The sequence below is a fragment of the Capra hircus genome, chromosome 5 (genome assembly GCF_001704415.2).
Source record: "Capra hircus breed San Clemente chromosome 5, ASM170441v1, whole genome shotgun sequence".
In the NCBI taxonomy this organism is placed as follows: Eukaryota; Metazoa; Chordata; class Mammalia; order Artiodactyla; family Bovidae; genus Capra; species Capra hircus.
Genome location: NC_030812.1, coordinates 88,547,744 through 88,575,359, shown reverse-complemented (window position 1 = coordinate 88,575,359; position 27,616 = coordinate 88,547,744).

Here is a 27,616-nt window from a genome sequence, read left to right as displayed (position 1 = left end):
ATAAGGGTCGTGTCACCTGCATATCTGAGGTTATTGATATTTCTCCCGGCAATCTTGATTCCAGCTTGTGCTTCTTCCAGCCCAGCATTTCTCATGATGTTCTCTGCATGTAAGTGAAATAAGCAGGGTGACAATATATAGCCTTGACATACTCCTTTTCCTATTTGGAACCAGTCTGTTGTTTCATGTCCAGTTCTAACTGTTGCTTCCTGACCTGCATATAGGTTTCTCAAGAGGCAGGTCAGGTGCTCTGGTATTCACATCTCTTTCAGAATTTTTCACAGTTTATTGTGATCCACACAGTCAAAGGCTTTGGCCTAGTCAGTAAAGCAGAAATAGATGTTTTTCTGGAACTCTCTTGCTTTTTCCATGATCCAGCGATGTTGGAAATTTGATCTCTGGTTCCTCTGCCTTTTCTAAAACCAGCTTCAATATCTGGAAGTTCACAGTTCACGTATTGTTGAAGCCTGGTTTGGAGAGTTTTGAGCATTACTTTACTAGCGTGTGAGATGAGTGCAGTTGTGTGGTAGTTTGAGCATTCTTTGGCATTGCCTTTCATTAGCCATAAAAAGGAACACATTTGAGTCAGTTCTAATGAGGTAGATGAACCTAGAACCTATTATGCAGGGTGAAGTAAGTCAAAAAGAGAAAGATATTATTGTATTCTAATGCATATATTCGGAATCTAGAAAAATGGTACGGAAGAATTTATTTACAGGGCAACAGTGGAGAAATAGACTCAACAGTCCTCTTTTAGGAATACATTTGCCTGTTTTTAAATTGGGTTGCCTATCATTTGTCATTGAATTGTACATGTTGTTTATATGTCCTGAATTAAAATCTTTCATCAGTTATATGAGTTGTGAATATTATTAGTCTATGATTTGCCTATTTATTTTCTTAATAGGGTTGTTTTATTTTGTTTGAAAACAAGTTTTTAATTTTAATTAGTAAGATTTATCAATTTTTCTTTCATCACTAATGCTTCCACATTATTACCTAAGAAATATTTGCATTTCTCAAAATTAAAAGACATATTTCTTCTTTTATATTTCTACTAGTATTTTAATTTTGGTTTTTATGGTTGCATGTGTGAGCTGTCTTGAAATAATTTTTGCATAGGTGACTTTCCTTTTCCCTTTGACTTAGTTTAGTATTCTTGTTACAATAATTTGATAGTACTGTTTGTGGGTTATATTTTGATGAACAAATTTAGTAGCCATGAAATATTACTAGAGTTTACAATTAAGTAGTAAACTGTGCTATACACTCTCAACAATAAAAAAAATTTTTGTTGTAACATAGCAGAAGACAAACATCTTGCCATACTTTTAAAATTTCTCATTAAAATATCTAGGAAACATGAAAACACATGAAATTTTTGACTGCCTTTATCCAGTCTCCCCTCCCCAAACCCTGCACCTCTAATAACCACAAATTTGATCTCTTTTTCTATGACTTTGTTTTTGAGGAATAATTGATCTACAGCACTATGGTAGTTCCTGGTACACAACATAGTGATTCCATATTTCTATATATTTCAGAATGGTTTCCACAATAATTCTTGGGTAGTCAGATGGCTGGTTAACTTTGTCATTAGGAGACCATACATGTTAGTACTTGTAGGTCTTCATCTCTATTTTCTCTAGTAAAGGACCTGCAGTCTTCAGCTTGGAGATATCAACCTAGCTGCTGCTATTCTGGAACCAGGTGGGATGGGTTTGGGGTGTGACTCAGTGGTTGAGTTTTCAGACTTAACCACTGTTTTTGGTATAGCCTCTCACACTGGCCCTTCTCCATGCCTGGAGCTTGGGGCTACTCTTGGTAAACTGTCCACAGAACAAACCTTTGGTCGCTTGCTAATCTTGTAAAAATTCTACATTTGGGCTGCAGATCTGAGTGCTTCTTCTATCACCTGACTTTTCATTGATTTCCACCTTTCATAGTTACTTAGATTTGACTCTTTTCCTACTTGTTAAGCCACTGATTTAATCTATTAATATTTCCACATTTATATGAATAGTTTGTTTTTCATGTGCTCTCATTTGCATTGATGATGAAATTGGTTTTATGTTTCATGTTATCCCCATTATTTTGGGGTGATTCTTTGAGAAGTGAAAAAAGTGAAAATGTTCTAAACTCCCCTTTTTGAAACTACACATCTCATTGATTTTTAAGAAAGAAAAAATCCTCTCAAACTAATATAACAAAAGGAAAAACATATCTATGCCATCTTATTTTGTTTGTTCAAACAAAACTACTAAGATATAAGCATCAAACCTTACATGAACAAGTCTGAAACCCATAAATGAAGATGAGTATAAATAGAACTTTATCAGAATGGAATGACTGATGCATAATGGTAAGCATGAATGTATTAAAAGTCCTAATTCACAGTAGAATATATTCTTATTCCTGTTTATTTCTTGGATTAGGTATTTCATATACCTGTTGCATTTTTACACTGTATCTCACATAGACAAGCATCTGTTACCACCTTTACTTCTAAAAAAAAAAAGTTAAAACTATTACCATCTTAGCATATTGTGTTACTCAACTCAGTCGTGTCTGACTCTTTGTGAACCCACAAGGTTCCTCTGTCCATCTGATTCTTCAGGCAAGAAGACTGGAGTAGTAGAAGAGAAGTGAAAAGCCAAGGAGAAAAGGAAAGATATAAGCATCTGAATGCAGAGTTCCAAAGAATAGCAAGAAGAGATAAGAAAGCCTTCTTCAGCAATCAATGCAAAGAAATAGAGGAAAACAACAGAATGGGAAAGACTAGAGATCTCTTCAAGAAAATTAGAGATACCAAGGGAACATTTCATGCAAAGATGGGCCCGATAAAAGACAGAAATGGTATGGACCTAACAGAAGCAGAAGATATTAAGAAGAGATGGCAAGAATACATAGAAGAACGGTAGAAAAAAGATCTTCACGACCTGGATAATCACGATGGTGTGATCACTAATCTAGAGCTTGACATCCTGGCATGTGAAGTCAAGTGGGCCTTAGAAGGCATCACTACAAACAAAGCTAGTGGAGGTGATGGAATTCCAGTTGAGCTGTTTCAAATCCTGAAAGATGATGCTGTGAAAGTGCTGCACTCAATATGACAGCAAATTTGGAAAACTCAGCAGTGACCACAGGACTGGAAAAGGTCAGTTTTCATTGCAATCTCAAAGAAAGGAAATGCCAAAGAATGCTCAAACTACCGCACAATTGCACTCATCTCACACGCTAGTAAAGTAATGCTCAAAATTCTCCAAGCCAGGCTTCAGCAATATGTGAACCATGAACTTCCTGATGTTCAAGCTGGTTGTAGAAAAGGCAGAGGAACCAGAGATCAAATTGCCAACATTGCTGGATCATGGAAAAAGCAAGAGAGTTCCAGGAAAACATCTATTTCTGCTTTATTGACTATGCCAAAGCCTTTGACTGTGTGGATCATAATAAACTGTGGAAAATTCTGAAAGAGATGGGAATACCAGAGCACCTGACCTGCCTCTTGAGAAATCTGTATGCAGGTCAGGAAGCAACAGTTAGAACTGGACATGCAACAGCAGATTGGTTCTAAATAGAAAAAGGAGTACGTGAAGGCTGTATATTGTCACCCTGCTTATTTAACTTCTATGCAGAGTACATCATGAGAAACGCTGGACTGGAAGAAACACGAGCTGGAATCAAGTAGCCGGGAGAAATATCAATAACCTCAGATATGCAGATGACACTACCCTTATGGCAGAAAGTGAAGAGGAACTAAAGAGCTTCTTGATGAAAGTGAAAGAGGAGAGTGAAAAAGTTGGCTTAAAGGTCAACATTCAGAAAACGAAGATCATGGCATCTGGTCCCATCACTTCATGGGAAATAGATGGGGAAACAGTGGAAACAGTGTCAGACTTTATTTTTTTGGGCTCCAAAATCACTGCAGATGGTGATTGCAGCCATGAAATTAAAAGACGCTTACTCCTCGGAAGGAAAGTTAAGACTAACCTAGATAGCATATTCAAAAGCAGAGACATTACTTTGCCAACAAATGTCCATCTAGTCAAGGCTGTGGTTTTCCCACTGGTCATGCATGGATGTGAGAGTTGGACTGTGAAGAAGGCTGAGCGCTGAAGAATTGATGCTTTTGAACTGTGGTGTTGGAGAAGACTCTTGAGAGTCCCTTGGACTGCAAGGAGGTCCAACCAGTCCATTCTGAAGGAGATCAGCCCTGGGATTTCTTTGGAAGGAATGATGCTAAAGCCAAAACTCCAGTACTTTGGCCACCTCATGCGAAAATTTGACTCATTGGAAAAGACTCTGATGCTGGAAGGGATTGAGGGCAGGAGAAGAAGCGGATGACAGAGGATGAGATGGCTGGATGGCATCACTGACTCAATGGACGCGAGTCTGAGTGAACTCTGGGAGTTGGTGATGGACAGGGAGGCCTGGCGTGCTGTGATTCATGGGGTCACAAAGAGTCAGACACGACTGAGTGACTGAATGAACTGAACTTGCCGTTTCCTCCTCCAGGGATCTTCCCAACCCTAGGATCGAACCCAGGTCTCCTGCATTGTGGGTAGATTCTTTACCATCTGAGCTACCAGGGAAGCCTGTCTTAGCATATTCAGTTCAGTTCAGTCGCTCAGTCGTGTCCGACTCCCCCAAAAATAAAGTCTGACATTGTTTCCACTGTTTCCCCATCTATTTCCCATATTAGGTGGCAGTAAAAATTCATTCTGTTTTGTACAATGCATCCTGAGACAGCCACCAGAGACAAAACATAGTGCTTCACAAGATTAATTTTATTTTCTAAAATAGATTCCTTGTTCTATCACATAGTAAAGTAATTCTTAAAATATTTTTCCAATCTATAGCAGACTTGGTACATATTATCTTTCAAATATTCTACAAATCAGCTTAAATTAGAAAATATGCTAGCAAATAGATTTCACAATTTATGAAAGAAAAGTGTTTTCTCTTTTATTTTACTTAAATGATTTGTTTAAATGCTAGTGGGAAAGTTGACTAGATAAATGGCTAAGAGAATGATAAGAGTGTTGGCTTTGTTGAGTCCTCAGTACTTTCCTTCTTATTACACTGTTCAAGAGGGGTATCTGATTTCTTGAGAGCCAAGACCTGGCAATGTCTTCTGCTAATAACAATAGAAGCTGGTGGAGTGAGAAGGTAAACAGATTGTCCATGGACACTTTTGGGGGATATTGTTTAAGAGATATAGCAGTGATATTTGGATATTGCTGCAAACTTATACTATGTCAAAGATAAGCTTGGCACAGTAGTACTAAAACCTAGCAAAGCCAGCACCTTACATAGCATTAAACTTTTGCCCCGCTTTCTGATGTATCTTAAAAGTATCAGAAGGTAATAAGAGTGGGGAGAACACCAGAATTTAAAAGGAAACATTGCAAATATGGCTGAGAAAATCCCATGCTCCAAAAAACAATTAGGTCAACCTAATTTTTCTTGCCTGATGTAGGTTAAAAAAAAAAAAAGACTCCTGCCAAAGAAAAATTAAACTAACCTTAACAAACATATGGGATGGATCATTAAAAACTGTATCTGTATCTACTACAGCCACAAGCAAAAAACAAATTAGAGTTTGGAGGTTGGATGATTTAAGATGAGGAAAAGCCACAACTAGAGATAATTCAAATTAGGCTTAATATGCTGGTAAATGAATTACTTATCATTTGAGACAATTTTTATAGTAGATTATAGTGATAGATTTATTTTGGAAAAGAAAAGAAAAATTACTCAGTGATGATTATGATACAGTTCAAGGGTTTATTGAAATTTTCTTTTAATCTAAGATGTTACTTTACCTGAAAGTGTTAGTCACTCAATCATGTCCGTCTCTTTGCAACCTCATGGTGATTATTCAGCAGATTATATAAAGTAACTGATTCAGTGTTATAATGATGAAAAAAAATTTAACTTTGTTACTATGTTAAGAGAAACTCAATTAACTTAATGCTTTGCCATACACTTTATAAGAGTTCATTTTTTGTTTTTGCATGTGACAACAGTTAAAAAGTATGGAGTGATCTGTGTGTGGGAACCACTGTTGTGCTGATTTTTTAAAAAAAAATAATAATTAATTTTGACTGGAGGCTAATTACTTTATAATATTGTAGTGGTTTTTGTTGTACATTGACATGAATCAGCCATGGGTGTACATGTATTCCTCATCTTGAACCCCCCTCCCTCTTCCCTCCGCATCCCATCCCTCAGGGTCATCCCAGTGCACCAGCCCTGAGCACCCTGTCTCATGCATCGAACCTGGACTGGTGATCTATTTCACATATGATAATATACGTGTTTCAATGCTATTCTCTCAAATCATCCCATCCTCCCCTTCTCCCACAGAGTCCAAAAGTCTGTTCTTTACATCTGTGTCTCTCTTGCTGTCTCTTATATAGAGTCATCATTACCATCTTTCTAAATTCCATATATATGCGTTAATATACTGTATTGGTGTTTTTCTTTCTGACTTACTTTAAACTGTATAATAGGCTCCAGTTTCATCCACCTCATTAGAACTGATTCAAATGCATTCTTTTTAATATCTGAGTAATATTCCATTGTATATATGTACCACAGCTTTCTTATCCATTCGTCTGCTGATGGACATCTAGGTTGCTTCCATGTCCTGGCTATTGTAAACAGCGCTGCGATGAGCATTGGGGTACATGTGTCTCTTTCAATTCTGGTTTCCTTGGTGTGTATGCCGAGCAGTGGGATTGCTGGGTTGTATTACAATTCTATTTCCAGTGTTTTAAGGAATCTCCACACTATTCTCCATGATTTCTTAAAGCAATAAGAAAAATATACATTGCCTTGAAATCAAGTTTTAATTAAAATATGGCAACTTCATTTAATAGTTTGCCAACATAATCTGTTCAGCCATTGAATTTTGGAGAATAAAAAAATAGTAGAAAGGAATCAATATTTGTTTGCTATTATTTAACTGTGATACTTTTCACTCTATGGAAGATCTTTTTAGAGACATAAAACCAATACATCTATCAGCATTCTCCATTACAGCATATGGGAAAGAACAAACTTGCTGTCATCTCTGACTCTGGAAATGATCAAGAGCAGTGATTTGGAAGAGACTTTCTAGACAAAGACATTTAGAATTACAAGAAAATTAAGGGACCATCTCTCAGCTAATACTTATTTGGTATCTAAGGCTGTCCGACTGTGGCTCTATGGACTGTAGCCCGCCAGGTTCCTCAGTCCATGAGATTTCCCAGGCAATAATACTGAGTGGATTGCCATTTCCTTCTCCAGGGGATCTTTCCATCCCAGGGATCGAACCCATGTCTACTGCTGGGCAAGCAGATTCTTTACTGCTGAGCCACCTGGGAAGCCCCTCTCAGCTAAAACTACTTAGATCATTACCCTTATAAATAATATAGTCCCTGTCCATTTAAGTGATAAAGAAAGTACAATTAAATAATTTTTGAGGTTAAAATTTACCTTACCACGTGCATTCTAATAGAGAGATTCTAAAGAAGTATAACATGTTGGCTATTTTAAGGGTATCAATTTTATCCCTAAGGGAGGAATATCCTTCTTCCTTTTAAAGGTCTGCTCTTCTACCTGTATTGTCCTTTTCATCTGTTTCTTGATAGTGCCTCCATTAATTAGTCTCCTTTTATTAGACCTCCTCACATGTTCCCCTTCCTTTCATCAACTTTGAATTATTGTCCTTGTCTTTTTTTATCTTCTTTAATTGTTGAATGATCTAGTGTTTTATTTCCACTCATTGGGAAACTCCTGCCTTCTTGATCCTTTCTTCCAGTATCAGCAGAAAGTCTCCTAGAAGTTCCCATGTTCTATGTACCAAGCCCAGTGATGACTTTCTGCGTTTATCATATTCTGATGCTCTGTGGTACACTGTGTTTCTCAGTGATAGTCACATCTCACACATGGCAATTCCCAGCATGGCATTAGCCTCTCACAACCTGCCTCCAAGCTCTTTTCTTGAACTCCCCCTGCACCATCTCCTAGTTCTTCATTCTCCCACGGCCCAGCCACTTCCATACATGCACAGTTATACCTTCTTTGTTATGCTTTCCTCTACCGAGACTGCCATTTTCCTATCCCTCTTATATAACCCAGAGATTTTATTCATCTTTCAACTCCCAATACCATTTCCTCCAAAAACCTAACCTTCTGTCCTTCCATTCAGAATTAATTAGTGGGCCTTTCTTGTATACTTTCAGATACTATATTTTATTATAGCTCTTGCATTTATCTAATCTTTATGCTGGGTCAACAAGACACATGATATAGAGAGCTCATATTCCAGTGAAAAAAGAAGATGCTCCAAAAAAGGTTTTAAAATGCTGTTAAGTACTCTTGGAGATGTATGCATATTTTCTCTGGAAGCATAAAGGAGGGACTAATAAAATTGTCTAGGGGTCCTGAGTAGGGCTTCCTCAAAGAAGGAAACATGAGTTGGAGTTTCCCTAGTAGAAATATGGGAAGAGTTTTCATTTAGTCTAAAAACATTTACATGACACCTAGTGTGTGGCAGGCATTCTGCTAGACACTGAAGATTAAAAAAAAAAAAAGATCAAAACAACAACAAAACAATAAAGTACTATCAATCCCTTCTTTTTTTCTAAAGAAGACAAAGGGCCTTATGAAAACAATGTTTTTATCTCAGGACAAACATCGAATGTCTACTGTATGCCCTTCATGTACTAGAGTTATATGAATTGGCATATAATAGTAGACACTCAAAACTTTTCATTGAAAAATTGAGAAGATATATGAATGTATGTGTGTGTGTGTTAGTTGCTCGGTTCAGTTCAGTTCAGTCGCTCAGTCGTGTCCAACTCTTTGCGACCCCATGAATCGCAGCACGCCAGGCCTCCCTGTCCATCACCATCTCCAGGAGTTCACTCAGACTCATGTCCATTGAGTCAGTGATGCCATCCAGCCATCTCATCCTCTGTCGTCCCCTTCTCCTCCTGCCCCCAATCCCTCCCAGCATCAAAGTCTTTTCTAATGAGTCAACTCTTCACATGAGGTGGCCAAACTACTGGAGTTTCGGCTTTAGCATCATTCCTTCCAAAGAAATCCCAGGGCTGATCTTCTATAGAATGGAGTGCAAGATCTCCTTGCAGTCCAAGGGACTCTCAAGAGTCTTCTCCAACATCACAGCTCAAAAGCATCAATTCTTTGGTGCTCAGCCTTCTTCACAGTCCAACTCTCACATCCATGTGTGACCACAGGAAAAATCATAGCCTTGACTAGACGGCCCTTAGTCAGCAAAGTAATGTCTCTGCTTTGGAATATGCTATCTAGGTTGGTCATAACTTTTCTTCCAAGGAGTAAGTGTCTTTTAATTTCATGGCTGCAGTCACCATCTGCAGTGATTTTGGAGCCCCCAAAAATAAAGTCTGACACTGTTTCCACTGGTTCCCCATCTATTTCCCATGAAGTGATGGGACCGGATGCCATGATCTTCATTTTCTGAATGTGGAGCTTTAAGCCAACTTTTTCACTCTCCTCTTTCACTTTCATCAAGAGGCTTTTTAGTTCCTCTTCACTTTGTGCCGTAAGGGTGGTGTCATCTGCATATCTGAGGTTATTGATATTTCTCCCGGCAATCTTGATTCCAGCTTGTGTTTCTTCCAGTCCAACGTTTCTCATGATGTACTCTGCATATAAGTTAAATAAGCAGGGTGACAATATACAGCCTTGGTGTACTCATTTTCCTATTTGGAACCAGTCTGCTATTCCATGTCCAGTTCTAACTGTTGCTTCCTGCCCTGGATACAGATTTCTCAAGAGGCAGGTCAAGTGGTCTATTATTCCCATCTCTTTCAGAATTTTCCACAGTATATTATGATCCACACAGTCAAAGGCTTTGGCATAGTCAATAAAGCAGAAATAGATGTTTTTCTGGAACTCTCTTGCTTTTCCCATGATCCAACAGATGTTGGCAATTTGATGCTGCCTTTTCTAAAACCAGCTTGAACATCAGGAAGTTCACGGTTCATGTATTGCTGAAGCCTGGCTTGGAGAATTTTGAGTATCACTTTGCTAGCGTGTGAGATGAGTGCAATTGTGCGGTAGTTTGAACATTCTTTGGCATTGCCTTTCTTTGGGATTGGAATGAAAACTGGCCTTTTCCAGTCCTGTGGCCACTGCTGAGTTTTCCGAATTTGTTGGCATATTGAGTGCCTCACTTTCACAGCATCATCTTTCAGGATTGAAACAGCTCAACTGGAATTCCATCCCCTCCACTAGCTTTGTTCATAGTGATGCTTTCTAAGGCCCACTTGACTTCACATTCCAGGATGTCTGGCTCTAGATTAGTGGTCACACCATCATGGTTATCCAGGTCATGAAGATCTTTTTTATACCATTCTTCCGTGTATTCCACCTCTTCTTAATATCTTCTGCTTCTGTTAGGTCCATATCATTTCTGTCCTTTCTCAAGCCCATCTTTGCATGAAATGTTCCCTTGGTATCTCTAATTTTCTTGAAGCGATCTCTAGTCTTTCCCATTCTGTTGTTTTCCTCTATTTCTTTGCATTGATTGCTGAAGAAGGCTTTCTTATCTCTTTTTGCTATTCTCTGGAACTCTGCATTCAGATGCTTATATCTTTCCTTTTCTCCTTGGCTTTTCGGCTCTCTTCTTTTCACAGCTATTTGTAAGGCCTCCCCAGACAGCCATTTTGCTTTTTTGCATTTCTTTTCCATGGGGATGGTCTTGATCCCTGTCTCCTGTACAATGTTACGAACCTCATTCCATAGTTCATCAGGCACTCTATCTATCAGATCTAGGCCCTTAAATCTATTTCTCACTTCCACTGTATAATCATAAGGGATTTGATTTAGGTCATACCTGAATGGTCTAGTGGTTTTCCCTACTTTCTTCAATTTGAGTCTGAATTTGTTAATAAGGAGTTCATGGTCTGAGCCACAATCAGCTCCTGGTCTTATTTTTGTTGATGTGTAGTTGTTCAGTTATGTTCAACTCTTTGCTACCCCATGGACTGTAGTCCATCAGGCTCCTTTGTCCACGTGATTCTTCAGGCAAGAATATTGTAGTGGATTGCCATTCCTGTCTCCAAAGGATCTTCCCAACCCAGGGATTACAGTGCAAGCAGATTCCTTTAAGATTTGAGACACCAGGGAAGCCTTCATAAACACTTAACAGTCCAGTGGTGACTGTAGCTGTACATCTGGACAGTAACTATTTTGCGGGGGATAAAAAGGGCCAATAATAGCTCAAACACAATAGTCTTAACCTAAGGACCTAAAATCCTAGCACTTAGAATCAGGTAACCCAACCTTGGTGGAGCCAGAAAAAGCCAAAAGAGGTAGGGGCGATTGAACACAATTTTAAAGTAAATGTGTAGAGAGTTCCTTTAGAAGCAAAGACTATGAAATACCTTTCTTTTTTAAAATGTTTAATTGGAAGATAATTGCTTTACAATATTGTGTTGGTTTCTGCCATACAATAACATAAATCAACCATAAATATACAGGTACACCCTCCCTGCTTGAGCCCCCTTCCCACCTACCCCCATCCTCCCCTTCGAGGTTGTCACAGAGCACGAGGCTGGGCTCCCTGTATTTTACAGCAACTTCCCACTAGCTATCTGTTTTTTGCATGGTATTATATATATTTGAATACTGCTCTCTCAGTTCATCCCAACCTCTCTTTCCCCCACTGTGTCCACAAGTCCATTCTTTATGTCTGTGTCTCTATTCTTGCCCTGCAAAGAAGTTCATCAGTACCATTTTTCTAGACTCAATACATATGCATTTATATAGGATACATTTTTTTTCTTTCTGACTTCACTCCATATGACAAGCTCTAGGTTCATCCATGTCAGTTCAGTTGGCTCTAATTTGTTCATTTTTATGGCTGAGTAATAGTCCGTTGTATATGTATACCACAACTTCTCTATCCATTCATCTGTTAATGGACATCTAGGTTGCTTCCATGACCTGGATAGTGTAACCAGTGTTGCAGTGAACTTTGGGGTACACATGTCTTTTTGAATTATGGTTTTCTCAGGGCATTTGCCCAGTAGTGGGATTGCTGGGTCATATGGTCAGTTTATTCCTAATTTTTAAAGGAATCTCTACATTGTTCTCCATAGTGGTATATCAATTTACATTCCCACCAACAGTGCAAGAGGGTTCCCTTTTTCCACATCCTCTCAAGCATTTATTATTTGTAGTATTTTTTTTTTTTTTTATGATGGCCATTCTGACTGGTGGGACTTGCCAGGTGGTGTTAGTGGTAAAGAACCCACCTGCCAATGCAGGAGACATAAGAAACCCAGGTTTGATCCCCGTGTTGGGAACATCCCCTGGAGTAGGAAATGGCAACGCACTCCAGTATTCTTTCTTGGAGAATTCCATGGCCAGAGGAGCCTGGCTGGCTACAGTCCATGGGGTCACAAAGAGTCGGACATGACTGAAGAGACATAGCACAGCGTGGTGCTGTGTGTTGAATACTTTCTGACTGAAGTGATACCTCACTGTAGTTTTGATTTGTGTGGCTCAGAGGGTAAAGAATCTGCCTGGAATGCAGGAGATGCAGGAGGTGTGGGTTCGATTCCTGGGTCAGGAAGATCGTCTGGAGGAGGGCATGGCAACCCACTCCAGTATTCTTGTCTTGGAAATCTTATGGACAGAAGGAAAATGTTGGGTTATGTTACAGTTCACTGGGTCAGGAAGAGTCGGATCTGCCTGAAGTGACTGAGCACAAACCTAGCACACAGTAATGAGCAATGCTGAGCATCTTTTCATGTTAAACACCATTCTGTGCTCTGGAAAAGGTTAATATCTTGGCATGGCTGGAGCTTAAGGGCAATGTGTATGAAGATTTGCTGAAGAAGCATTCTTAGGTGGCATTACTGTTGCTCCTTTGATTATGGAACCTGACTGCTGAGCAGTTATCTGTCCTTTTGCCTTGGAGCCCCAGACACCTGTGGGTAAAATTTTTAAGGATGGTTTGAGGTTTGCATTTTGAAAAAAATCAGTATGACTGTATTGTGGAGGCTAGATTGTAGGCTTGAAAGTGAAGATTCAGTAAAACCAGTTAGATCATCTCTATCTTCGTGAGAGATGTATACCATTGTAAATGTATTGAGATAAAGTCAACAGGTTTGTTGTTAGGTAGGATGTGGGGCCTGAGGGATGAGAGAAATGACAGAGACCTTTTATTTTGTGTCTTGTGAACCTGGGTGGATGGTAGAGCATATAGGGGAAGGAATTTGTTTGAAAAAACCTTAAATTTTGTATTGGGCCTGTCGTTTTTCTGTGCTTTCATATCCGTAGAAGTTTGTGCGTAGCAAACTACTCTATGGTAGTGGTTTATGCTCAAGGACTATCTTATAGCAGGTGATCAAGTACAAGAATTCTCCTATGAATGCCATTTTTCTTTGCAATAAGAGAACGTTTTTCATCCCTGGTGTTGGATTTTGGTTGCTCTACACTGGGACATAAATATTTCTTCTATAATTTAAAATGCTTTAGCTTCATTATAAAATATTGATACTCGAAGGGAGTTTTCCCTTTGACTTAGTTCTTATTCTCTCTTTTTTCCTGAGTGGTAAAATAAGAAACTTAATTACAAAATCTTTTCTAATTAGGATTAATCCATGATTATGATTTCATGATGCTTAATTAGTAAGGAAAAGAGAACATTTTAGGTATTGGAGTTCATGAATTAGATATTTAATATGTAATCTAGAGCTTTTTTTGTTTTTTTTTTAAACCAGTTTGAATCTCTCCATTCATAACACAAGTAAGGGAGAAGCAGAAATAATGTTGAATAAACAAAAAGATATTGTGCCTTTAAGGCAGCAGAAGTTTCTCACTTATTGATTGCCTCTCTGTCAGGAATGCTAATCTTTTACAAATCCACAGCCCACAGTTTCTGGTGACGCAGTTTGAAGATACACAAATAAACCCGTACTAAACCGAAGGAAATCAATGGCTCAGGGGTAACTCCTAGCTGGCAAACAGCAGGACATTCTAATATTTGTTGCCAGCAGTTATTCAAATGACTCCTTTTATGGCTGGATACCTGATGTCATGGTGGGAGTGTATTATTCTTACTGGCTTAAGGTGGAGAAGGCAATGGCAACCCACTCCAGTACTCTTGCCTGCAAAACCCGATGGACGGAGGAGCCTGGTGGGCTGCAGTCCATGGGGTCGCTAAGAGTTGGACACGACTGAGCGACTTCACTTTCATTTTTCACTTTCATTTTTCTCATGCATTGGAGAAGGAAATGGCAACCCACTCCAGTGTTCTTGCCTAGAAAATCCCAGTGACGGGAGAAACTGGTGGGCTTCTGTCTATGGGGTTGCACAGAGTCGGACATGACTAAAGCAACTTAGCATGGGTTAAGGAACCATAGAACATAGATGTAACACAGAACAAATTTCAAGAACTAAGGAAGATGGATGAAGTACTGGGTAAGAGAAAGACTGACAAGGATAAATTTGTCACTTGGTTTTCTCTGAAGAAACACTGTATGTAACTAGTATGTCAGTTTCAGGAGCCACTGTTTAATAATGCCAGCTATGTTCATCACGTCTTTCATCCACACTCTGCAAAACATTTTCTCATGCTATGAAACAAGTCTCTCCGGCGCAATTATTATTATTTTTTCAGTCATCTCACCAGGAAATGATTTTTTGCATGCCCTGTGGAAGTGCATATATTGCCCTTTCTCTTCTACTTACCCAAGTATTCCAGCACTTCAGAACCCTGCTGCTGTTTACAAAAGGAGAGACAGCTTTGACAGAGACAACCAGGATGATGAATGGAATTTAATTTATGCAACATTCATGTAGGGCGAGTCCTCTGGGTAAATCAACAGGGTAGCACTTCCCCCTCCCCAGCCATAATATGTTCTGCTTGGCTGCCCCAGCTCCCTCTGAAAAGCTTGGTACTTAAAGTTATGTAAGCACCACGCTGATGTTCAAATATTCATCACAAGAATGACACATGAAAAGAAAAAGAAAACAAAAAATGGAAGGAGGAGTATGGGGTAAATACCTACCCAGATCAGCTAGGAGAAGCTAAAGAATTCATAGTTATTTGGAGACCTAATTTGGAATTAGGGATTTAGTCCCAGAGGGATTTATCAAATGGATTTGGGCCCTGTGTAGAGTGCTGGAGTGCTATTGATTGGCCTTTAGCCCAAACTGATTTTAGCTCCTCCCTCCTGCTGCTCAATAGAGCCAAGGAAAATTTTTTTATTTCACCTTAGAAAAATAACAGTTTCTTCCCTTTATAAAACGTTAGCTAATTACTGTCATTTGACCTCTATTTTTCTTTCTTACTGACATATCCATTCAATTTATATTGTGAATTGCTAACTATCCACGAAGGTTTTGCCAGTGATAAGAATCAGAGCAGAGAGCAAATGCCCAACTGTGAGTACTAAAGAATTATTAAGTAATTTGGGCTTGTCTGCAGAGATGATTTAGGATAAAGAATCTATTTTACTCACTTTCTAATAAGGAAAATATTCTAGCCATGAGACTAAGCCCTTTATAAACCAACAAATAAATTAATGAATAAGGGACTTGACTCTGAAATGAAAAGTTTTAGTCTGTGTCACACTGTGTGCATTAATTTCACTTATAATTAATGTCACTGAAGAATCTCAATTCAGTGGAGGGTTATAAATGCCTAGGCATGCTAATTTTCTTTCTTTTAACTGATTGGGAAATACAGATGAACACTGTCACAATGCTAAAAACTCCTGGGATAGATCAGCACTGACATTCTTATTGATAGAGAAGAGGAATAATGCTTAGTAAATTTTATTTTGTTTTGTTTATCTATTATTTATGTATGGCCACACTATGTGGCATGTAGGAAGTTCCCTAATCAGGCATTGAACCTGTGCCCTTTGCAGTGGAAGCATGGAGTCTTAACCACTAGACCACCAGGGAAGTCCCAGTGCTTAGTAAATTTTAACTTTGTTTCAGAAACAACTTCAAGTCTTAGTTTAACTTTTAAATTTGAATCAGGTTTATACTGTTGACTTGAAGTCATTTTGCCTATTCATATAAACAGATATTTTGTTCAAAAGACAAGAGTATATAAATATAATACATTTTCTCATGAGCTAAAATGACAATTATTCTCCCTATGCAAAGTATTGACTATTTTCAGTTCAGGTAAGATAAATGTTGACCATCCTTTTATCATTCTTTAAAGTCCCTCCTATAATACTCCTCATAAAAATGACAATTTCAGGAAAGGGAGAAAAAAAGTTCATTGGAAACAAATGATAATGTGCAATTATCATGTAAGATACTTTAAAAAAATATCTATCTGTCTATCTATCTATCTATATATATATAGATAAAGAGTTGCTTCCCTGGTGGCTCAGATGGTTAAGAATCTGCCTGCAGTGAAGGAGACCTAGGTTTGATCCCTGGGCTGGGAAGATCCCCTGGAGAAGGGAATGGATACCCACTCCATATTTTTGGCTGGAGAATTCCATGGACAAAGGAGCCTGGAGGGCTACAGTCCATGGGGTCTCAAAGAATCAGATATGACTGAGTGACTAACATTTTCACTTTGGGGGCAATTTCCCTGGTGACTCAGACAATGAAGAATCTGCTTGCAATGTGGGAGACCTGGATTTGATCCTGGGGTCAGGAAGATGCCCTGGAGAAGGGAATGGATACCCACTCCAGTATTCTTGCCTGGAGAATCCCATGGACAGAGGAGACTGGCAGGCTACAGTCCATGGGATTGCTAAGAGTTGGACACACCTGAGCGACTAACAACACACAAAGGATTGTGCACAGAAAAGAGGGACAAAACATGAAGCTATTTTGCTGATGTAAAGTTAGAGTTGGATATACTAAGGGCTGCAGTGGGGCAGGATGTCTCTCTCCATTGCCACCACCCTAGAACAGGCCTCTCTTATCTTTTATCTAGACTAATTTCCTTGATCCCTAATTGTTCTCCTTGCTACTACTTTTGTCTTCCTCCTATCCATTCTCTACTAAAAGTCAGTGGTTTTTTTTAAGGTTATTTGTTTATTTTTGGCTGTGCTGTGTCTTTGTTGCTGTGTGCAGGCTTTCTCTAGTTGTGGTGAGCAGGGGCTCACCTCATTGAGGTGCAAGTTTCTCATTAGAGTGATTTCTCTTGTTGCGGTGCACAGGCTCAGTTGCGGTGCATGGGCTTTCTCTGTGACCTGTGGGATCTTCCCAGACTAGGATTCGAACCCTTGTCCCCTGCATTGGCAGACAGATTATTTACCCCTGGACCACCAGGGAAGTCCAAAGTGAGTGATTTTTGAAAAAAAAATAATAAAAAGCTTCAAATATGTGATCTGATTGTTTTATTCTGCACTTCTCACTCACTCCAGTGACTGCCTAAGGCGCTTAGAATAAAATCCAAGCCCCTTCCCATCCCTCCAGCCCCTGGTGGTCTAGCCCCTAACTGCTTCTCCAGTTTAAACTCTGGCCCCTGTCCTTTCACTGGACTCCAGCTACATTTATCTTCTTTCACTTTTGGAAATACCCAGGGATTTTTCTCCTTAGGGCTTCATGCATATTTTAGTTCTTTTGCTTAGACTATTATTCCCAAAGTCAACTTGTCTTCAAAATCACCTATAACCAACGTTTCTGAAGCAAATTCATGCCTTTTTATCTTCTCCGTCCTTCCACTGCCAATATTCACTTTTGTGGTACCCAGTAAGATTTTATTGCTCTTATTACAATTTTATAATAATTCTATTTAAGTATTTTTGTTTTTCCCTTCCCACCAAACTGTGTCATCTCTGAAACTCTCGCGCAGGCTTGAGGGTAGATATTGAGGTTTGAAAAAAGGAGAGAGGGAGGGGAAAGTGGTGAAGACAGCAGAAACGAGGAATTTTAAAAATTGAGTAAATGGTTGGTGATATGTACAATATACTTAGTTTTAAAAGTTTGATGATGATAAAATAAATTACAGATTTAAAGCTAGCTTTAAAAGCCACTGGATATATGTTTTTGAATATCTTCTTAGAAATGGAAAGATCAGAAATTAAAACAAGTGAAAAAAAGATAAATAATGACTCAGGGTACATTCAAACAAAGTTTGAAAGAATTCAACATTGTGGATGCTTATCTGATGCAAATGTGCAAACGTCTCAGAGTTCAGCCATTACTCACAATTAATCCGACAGCAGAGTTCCCCAACACTGTCTGACTGCCATCTGGATCAACACTTTCAATCACTCTCTGGAATTTCATTTAGTGCTTCCAGGCATTTCGGTGGGTTGCTTACTCATTTCTGCAATTCCAATTTAAAATAAATTATACAATATGATCAGCAGATTTCTTTTAAAGGGATTTTTTTTTTTCAGGGTGGACTAGGAGAAACTATTGTGCCATATCTCCTTCTTTTTTAAAGTTCATAAGATAAATGGTCCATTGAATTTAGCATTATTATCATGTAGCTATTTTGGCAAACATATATGCTGCATTCTCAGACTCACCACAAATAACTTTTGGTTTGATGCCAATTCAGTGGATTTTTCATGGTAAGAAAAGGAAAATGTAGCTTCCTGATAAACATACAAGCAATTACCCGTTTGGTTTTGCACACTACAACTGCTTATCATTGCAAGCATCTAAAAAATACACCAGAAAACAATTCTGGGAATGTCTAATTTGGCACTAAGTCAAAGATACTAAATAATTTGAATTCTTTAATTACGATTTGACAAACCTCTTTTAATTGATTTTTTCTTTTTTTGTCATGCAAGAATAATGAGTCCCCAAAAAGGTTGGCAAAAATTACTTTTTTGTGGATGTCCATAGTTGCTATTCTCTTGTCTCAGAAAGGAATATCTTTTTTTCAGAGAAACTTAATTCAGATTTGCCCTCAAATTATTTTTATGTTGATTGTGGTTAAGTAATTTGCTCTCTTAGTGCTTAATTAGGTTCTTAAACTGGTTTTTCCAACTTCCTATCTATATCCTTCACAATTTCTGTGCTTGCCCCATAGCAATACTGAGTTTGAATATATTGCCCATTTTGGTAGTACATTGTATTACACCTTGTGCCTACCAAGTTTCGACCTTCTTCAAACCTAATTGACTGCTTGTCTTTTTCAATGAGAGTTAATACTTAAACGACTCATATTCAAGAGCTTTAGTTTTGTTTTGTTTTTTTTTTCATTGATTTGCCCTTTAGCTATACAAACCCGCAACTTTAAATCAATATAAGCAATTCCTTCTGCTTCTGTGTGATGGCTGGCAGCACCAGTGATGAAAAGTCACACAGCTGTGTGAATTGATGCCACTACAGATGTATGGTTTCCAATCTCAGCTGGCCCTGCAATTGAGGTCAATAATCCTTTTAACAATCTCTGGTCAGTTCCCGCGTCCATTAACCTCAGTCAGCATTCCAAACTTGAACCAGTCTTCTCATACCCTTTCTGGGCCCTTTAGCCATGAAAAATGACCTTGCTTATTATTACTTAAAAAAAAAAAATCAGACCGTAAACTTTTAACTTTAAATTCTTTCTCTGCCTTAATATCATTTCTCTTTTGAGTGCCTTTTCCACCAAGGTGATAAACATATAAATCTCTCAGCCAAATAGCAAGTCCCACTGCCCCCTTACTTTCTCCCTGAGTTGTGAGTGTGTGGAGGGGCAATGTGTATGAAAGGAATCCTGGCCTTTCTGCACTTTGATGTCATCTGGTTGCAGAGGCATCTTCTGAGCTGTCTATCCTCCACCAGGTTCTTGATCAGACATTGATGCAGATTTTCACGGGTATGTTCTTTTCTTTGAAATCAGTGGATCATTCCACTACTGCTGTGTAACCTTTAGACCCGCGTTGTGAATGCTTTCTGTTTCTCTCATGCAATAAACAGGAATGGCTGGGGGATTGCCTGAGGCTCCATCTGCTTAGATCTGCAGTTCTCAGCCCTCCTTAAACAGAAAGATCACCTGAGGAGCTTTAAAGCTACCAGTACCTGGGAAAGGGATCTCAGAGTGCAGTCCAGAAGCAGCAATATTCAGCCTTACCTGATGACTGATTAGAAACTGAAATTCTAGGTACATCCCAGATTTACTGAATCAGGAACTTTTTGGATAGTATCCAAATAGTTTTTTTTTTTTTTTTGAGTACTCTGGAGGTGATTTTGGTATATGTTAAAGTCTGTAAACCATGCCCTGGATAGGAATCTGAGTGTTGATACAGTTCCCAGCTGGTCTGTGTGTGTGTATGCTCAGTCGCTAAGTCATGGCTGACTCTTCTGAGACGCTATGGACTGTAGCCCTCCAGGCTCCTCTGCCCATGGGATTTCCCAGGTAAGACTACTGGAGTGGGTTGCCATTTCCTTCTCTAATGGATCTTCCTGACCCAGGGATCGAACCCCATTTCTCTTCCATTGGCAGGTGGATTTTTTACCCCTGAGCCAGTATGGAGTATATGGAATCAATGTTTAGCTGGGGATGAGAACCACTGGCCTAGACAGCCCGGCAGCCACTGCTCTTTTAGGTTTTACCACCTCCCTCAGACTCTCCTGGGAAGATGGGATGTAAATCTGTTTTGAACCCACAGACTTATCTGGGGTTTTGCTTCCTCTCTGGACCAGCTCAGGAAAATGTATCCAGGACCCCCGTCTCTTTTTGAGTCCTACCAATGTCCTACTCTTCCTCTTGGCTCTCTTGCTCCTCCATCACCTACATAATCCTTTTCCTGTCTTGGAGAGTGGGGTCAGGAAAAAGAACATCACCCTTACTCATGGTGTTTTGCCAAATGATTTAATATGAGCCATAAGTCTTCCTTTCTGTTCTCTTAAGTGTTTACAATTGTAACATTCAAAAGCCAGGGGGGACCTCCCTCCAACACCATCCTCCCACTTTCTGTTGTCATGTCACAAACTCAAGAGTGCAGCTAGAGTACTGGAGTGGGTACTCTTTCCCTTCTCCAGGTGATCTTCCCACCCCAGGGATCGAACCCAGGTCTCCCGCATTGTGGGACGATTCTTTACCAGCTGAGCCACAAGGGCAGCTCAAGAATACTGCAGTGGGTAGCCTTTCCCTTCTCCAGGTGATCTTCCCACCCCAGGGATCGAACCCAGGTCTCCCGCATTGTGGGACGATTCTTTACCAGCTGAGCCACAAGGGCAGCCCAAGAATACTGCAGTGGGTAGCCTATCCCTTCTCCGGCGGATCTTCCCCATCCAGGAATCAAACTGGGGTCTCCTGCATTGCAGGCAGATTCTTTACCAACTGAGCTATGAGGGAAGCCACCAAGAGTGCAGCAGAAGTAGTTAATTTTTTTTCTACATTTCAGTTGCATATTTAATTTGTGCTCCATTCCTTAAAGTGGTGGTGGTTTCACGAATTTCCCTCCCACCATACTTTACCTTTGTGAAGTCGTGTATCAGTTTTTTAGAGGGGAGTAGGGTGCGGGGGTGATGGGAGCTTATGTAAGGCCAGGCAGTTACTAGGGTGGACAGTGGCAAACCTGAGAAACGATGTGAAAGGAGGATGAGGACTGTTTCTTCCGGGATCTGCATGGAAGGGCATGGTCACCCACTCAGTATTCTTGCCTGGAGAAATCCAGGGACAGAGGAGCCTGGGGGGCTGCAGTCCATAGGGTTTCAAAGAGACAGACACGACTGAAGCGCCTACGCACACACGCACTGCGTGGGATGCTGACACTGCTCATGTTGGCGCCTTCTAGGTTTCTCCACTGTAAAGTCATCACTTCTCCCTGAGTATATTACTAATCACTTTGTGGGGAAGATATCCTAAGATCATGCCCATATCCTGTTGTCATCAAACCTCTACCTTTAAGCCTCTGTTGACAACCAGTGCTTGCATACAGCTCAGTATCACGGTTGCTAAATGTCAATTTTTTCTTACAGCCTACATTTATTTCTTGACATTCCAGTATAGAGAAGAAAGTTCTCTTGCCATTTATTTATTTTTGAATTTAATCAGCCTAGTCTCATGGATTCCTATTCACTGTTTTGTCATCTATTACTATGAATTTTGATATTCAAATATGCCTCAGATGTGGCCAGTAGGAACTCCATTCAAGGCTCCTGTGTCTTTTTGACATGTACTCGTCGTTTGAATGCTTTCTTAATTTCTGGCTCCAAAATATGTTCCTGCTTTATATTACACTTTCCCTGCCGCAATCCTGGAATCAGTTACCCAGCCAAGAAGTTCTGGTTCTAAGATCTGAATTCTTGGTGTGTTCATTGCTAGTAAGATGCCATCACTTCTCAGCTCTCTCAACAGACAAAACTAGAAAGTGTAAGCATATTTATACTATACATATACACATACATACACATAAATATACATGAGTTTGTATGCATGCATGTTAAGTTGCTTCAGTCATGTCTGACTCTTTGTGACCCCATGGACTGTAACTTGCTAGACTCCTCTGTCCATGGAATTCTCCAGGCAAGAATACTGGAGTGGGTTGCCATGTCCTCCTCCAGGGGATCTTCCCAACCCAGGGATTGAACCTGTGTCTCTTATAGCTCCTACATTGGCAGGCAGGTTCTTTACCACTAGCACCACCTGGAACACCTCTAATTTCCAAACAGCACTTCAGAGTGCTCTTTCTAGACCCTCCTCTTTATGATGCTTATAAATGCATTTGCCAGTGAGAAATTCAGTTCTCATTATTCTCAACAATTTACTTTAGTCAGTATAACCAGTTTATCATCCGGTTTTGCTATCTCCACCTCCGGACCTCCACTCCCCGTGCCCTGCCCCCTAAGATGTCAGCAGGCATACTCCCTTGAATTGAGATGAATCTGTCTTCCACTTGGGTCCCTCCCATCCCCCATTCCTCACCTTCTCAGGTACCTGTAGACACACTGCCACAAATCTTTATAGCCTCCCTGCTACCCTCCATGATATTGTGCAGTTGACCTGTTGTGGGCAATAAGGGGAATGGGAAAATGGTCAGGAAAAGGCTCAAATTCATTTCACTCATTTCTTTACACATGTTTCTTCCCTTTTCAGACCTGAGATTCTTGACATGATGGCAGAAATTAAAATTCTATAAACTTTGAATTCCTTGTCCCTTATAAGCGGTCTTGCATACAGTAGGCAGTAGTGAATTGCTGATGAATTAGTAAACTGGGTTTTCCTCTGAATTCATACTCTTGGCTCACTTTGGACATTTCCTCTCACAGTAACCATCTGGGAGACCTTGCTGATGACTGTCTTGGTTTGAGTGTCGAGCTGATGAGCATACTTTGGCTTTAGATGCCTGGAGTGGTAGGAGGATTGTTAGGGCAGAGTGGAAGGATGGATGCTTCATGTAAACTCCAAACTCCTTTCATGTTTTCTTTGATGTAAAGTATGCTCAGAATCCTTCTGGGTCTCCTCCAATGAGACATAAGCAGCCAGCTTTCAAGTAATTCTATTCCTGATTCATTGATTTTGTTTATTTCAAAGAAGAATTTGGGGGTATTTCTACATCCTTAATTTGAAAAGTAATAGTTTTCTCAAATTTAATAATTTCTGCTATACTACAGATTGTATACATTATTGTTTTGTGCATATTAACTTGTCCTATATAATTAGTTAAATATTCTGTGCATATTAAATTGTCTTATGTAATTAGTTGAATATTTGATCTCTTCTACTAAATCATAAGGTTTTGAAGACAGAGACCAGGTTGTGTTCATTTTATAGTGCACCACAATAACTGTTCTACTTTTGTCTAATTCTTAGAATAATGCTTGAGAATGACTAGATACCCAATAAATATTTATTGAAATAAATAAAATACTGTTGTGTGCTCTGGAGTACAACTGATTTTCATCTATCACACTATGAAAACATAGATGATGTTCAATAGAATTTAAATCAACATTTAATAAAAGGGCTGATTATCTAATTTGGATTACCCACACCCTTAGGACCCATTCTCTATTCTAATAAATTCTAGATGTTTCTGTTCTGGTTAAGTGATAAATGAACTTCTGTCTATTTCTTACTTCAGGGAAAGTCATATGTTGGGGGAGATACCATGGATATTTGTCAGAGTAATAAATGAATCTTCTGGTATGGAAAGTGGTGCCATGGCTGGGGGGGTGGGGGTGGGAAGCTCTAACAACTATAGATAGGAGATAGTAACAAAAAAATCCAGAATCTTCAAATTCTCTTAAAACATTATTTATTTGGCTTTAGTAAGAGACAGGGAACTGTGATTTTTATATGTAAACTACAGTTGATTGCAGAAACTCATGCCATAGGTAGGATAGTATATTTGATGCATGTTCTAACCACTCTTCATGGAAGATATTACTAGTCCATTCTTGCATTCTTTCTTTCTGATCTTAGATTCTCCCTCCAAAGCTTTCTCAACATAAGGTTCTAGGGAAATACTACCAATCAATTAGAATTGATACTTGAGTTGAAACCTTTCTGTATGCCTCCCATAGCATTTTAGAACTACACATTGTCTCTGCCCCACCAGACTTGTATGTCTTCATCATCAGGTCTAGAATAAGTGTCACTAAAACCCCTATATTTACCACAGAACATCTCATTTTCCCTGTATTGTTAAGGCTGCACTAATGTCAGCTTTTCTAATTTCTGAAGGTTTCAGATTTCGAAGGTTATAGATAGCACAGCTTTTGGTGTAAAAACTGACCATTCTTTTTTGTTTCCCCACTCTTTACTACCATTTGTGAAAACTCCACCATTCTGATGCAGTGTAAGCCTTTTCATATTTAATCATCATAAAGGTTGAGCCATGATAGAACTTGACTGAGGGTATTCATGGCAAATCTTATTTTAAAGTGTGTATCCTGACTATTGAATTGATTATACAGGTATAAATAAAAAGATGTTTAAACATGCAGTGTGGTTTTGCTTTTTTGCCTTGCCTTTGCTGGCATCTGGGATCAATCAAACAAGCATGCAGCTGTGGAGAAGTAAAATATGTTATGCATAACATATTTCTTTTCTGCTTTTTTGCAGTATTGTATGGAAGTGACTCTTTCATTATTTATCATCCTCACCCAAGAGAAAAACCAACCTCCCAGAAGTGATATGACTGATTATTGGACCACAATAAATGTAGGTAGTATCACAAAGGATTTGTCCATTTAAGTCGGGCTGACCAACTGTTAGTTAAAATCAATCAGCTAAGTTGTATTGCATGTTTGCTCTTGCTCAGTTGAGTTTTTAGGACTTTTCATATAGTAATGGTGATTCTTTACAACTGTGGGCCAGTTGTAATCAATAGCCAGGGCATTGTTCCACATAAATGTGATGAAGTAAATAGAATGCCCTTCGTTTGCTTTAATCAAGGTTCATGACAAGGCTGAGGAGACAGTTCCTCACAAGAACATCTGGCAGCCAGAGTGGTTATATAGGCTGGCTTCAGATGGGAATGTTTGGAATTGCTTAGTTTAAACAGCACAATGTGTTGGCATTAGCCCACATCTAACGAAACAGTTCCTGTGATGTGCCGGGAAACTGAATAGGTGAGACCCACATGGTCATCTGCCTTTATGGCTAGAAGCCCAGAAACGCTAATGGGAACTGTGCACATTGACTGGAAGAGAAGATGTGACCTGCCCAGTGTACCAAGCTTCGCTTGGTAGATCTAGCAGTTTTAAATATAAATTGCGTGTTGATGGGGTGCTGGAGAGACTCCTGAGAGTCCCTTGGACTGCAAGGGGATCCAACCAGTCCATTCTGAAGGAGATCAGCCCTGGGATTTCTTTGGAAGGAATGATGCTAAAGCTGAAACTCCAGTACTTTGGCCACCTCATGCGAAGAGTTGACTCATTGGAAAAGACTCTGATTCTGGGAGGGATTGGGGGCAGGAGGAGAAGGGGACGACAGAGGATGAGATGGCTGGATGGCATCACTGACTTGATGGACGTGAGTCTGAGTGAACTCCAGGAGATGGTGATGGACAGGGAGGCCTGGCGTGCTGCAATTCATGGGTCGCCAAGAGTCGGACACGACTGAGCGACTGAACTGAACTGAACTGAACTGAACGCTGATGTTCATTCAGTTCTTACATGGAAAACAAAAAAAGAAAAAAACTAGCAACTATGGCTCTTCATGGCCCTTTCACCAAAAGTAATTTGCTACAATAAGGTATTTATCTATTCTTAATATATTTTTATTTATTTAAAAATTAAAAAAAATTTATTTGGCTGTATCAAGTCTTAGTTGCAGCATGCAGGATCTTACTTGCATCATGTGAGGTCTTTTGTTGCGGCACACAGACTCTCTAGTTGTGGCATGCAGACTCAGTAGCGGCTTATGGGCTTCATTACCCTTGGCATGTGGGATCTTAGTTCCTCAGCCAGAGACTGAACCTGTGTCCCCTGCATTGCAAAGTGGATTCTTAACCACTGGACCACCAGGGAAGTCCCCTCAATAAGATATCTTAGTGATACCTCCTTTAATAGGAATTTTTAGCTAGCAGTATAAGAGAAAAATGATTGCTTAGGTTGCCACGGGGGCCCTCTAAGTACTCTGAATATTTATTTGCTTGTGCTTTTTAGGTAGTAACAGAGGTCATCCTTAAGTTTGAAACCTAGATTACTCTTAATCCACCTCAATCCTAGGAAATCTAAAAAATAAAAAAAAAAAGTGAGGTAGAATACAAAGAATTACACCATGGATTTAAACTTTTAAAAAGTCAATAAAAGATGAGATTGATTAAGACAAAGATTGAGGCTTTGGGGACTATAAACCACAACAAAAGGCTTAGTGGGTCTTTTCTAGTCCATTCTCTGTTTTGAGCAAGACTCTCTTCTCTGCTTGTTTACTGTTTAATTTTTAAGATTTTTTTTTTGTCATAAATTTTCCTTTGTTGCTGAGTCAGTATTACTTTTTGCTACACATAGTTGAAATGTGACTACAGTATCATATGAAGCAGAATTTTGCTTTTATATGTCAAAAGAAATCTGGAGGTGGGCAGCTCGAGGTGGTACAATGGCTTGAAGTGATTGAACTGTTACTGAACCAAACTTGAGTCGGCTCACCTGCATGCAGTATGATCAGTCTACTGACTTTGGTTTCCGGTGAAGGGAAGAACAGTGTTGTTGTTGTTGTTTTAACTGCAGGGTACCAAACAAGGACAACTGATAGATCATGCTCAAAAAATTTGCACTTTCTGATGGCTTTCAAGAAAAGGGTTCTAAACACAATGTAAGGGAGGGGCTACAGGGTGCTGCATTAGCTTGTGCTCAGGTCTCGGTTTGGTTGGCATGAAGGTGAAGTTTTGGGCATCATCAGCCTTCTGGTTTCAGTTGATCTGGGGTCTCCATGTTTGCAGTCAGCACTTTTCATCTAGTGGGGGCCTGCTTCCTGTAAAAACAACTTAGGAATGTTTATCAGATGTTCTGTGCCTTTCAGGAAACTAGGAATTTGGTGATTCTGCCATGTGATGGATAGTCTAAATGTTATCAGTTTCCTGGCCCAATATACATTCTTTGTTTCTACATCTTCACATTTCCTAATCATTAACTCTGAAGACAGCTTTTTGAGACTCAAGGGAGCCTTGGGAGACTAAAGCAAAAGCCTTTGATTTCAAAGGACAAGAGACACAGGGATTTGTACATGGACTCTGAACCATTAAGGACC